Raw genomic sequence first — 523 nt, forward strand, 5'->3', positions numbered from 1 at the left:
TTAATTAGAGAGATACACAATTTATCTTAGCTTTGAACAACTAACGATTATCAATGTTCTTAAATTTTATAGATATATTCGAAAAATTTCCAAAAAATTGTCTTATAAAGATATCAAAATTAAATCATTTTGTATACATATTTCATTTTAAAAAATTGATAGAAGACCATCAAAATTTATTATTTTTAAGGGCAAAAAACCATTATAAACCAATGCCATTAGAATTTACGTATATAAGCCAAATCGAAAATGGTTTCAGTAATGCGCCAGAACGTATATTAATATAAATCGAACCAACGTGGTTTGAACTGCATTTGTTAGTAATTCGAACCAGTGCAGTTCGAATTACATGTTGACTGTTGTTAATAAATCGAACCAAGATGGTTCGAACTTCAAGTGCATATAATTTGAACTAGGGTGGTTCGAATTATAGAGAGAGAAAGCTGACAAAGTAATTCGAACCAGGATGGTTCGAATTAAACCAACCATAATTCGAGAAAAAATTAATAATTTATTAAAAAAA

The sequence above is a fragment of the Arachis ipaensis genome, chromosome B07, assembly GCF_000816755.2.
Source record: "Arachis ipaensis cultivar K30076 chromosome B07, Araip1.1, whole genome shotgun sequence".
NCBI classification, from domain to species: domain Eukaryota; kingdom Viridiplantae; phylum Streptophyta; class Magnoliopsida; order Fabales; family Fabaceae; genus Arachis; species Arachis ipaensis.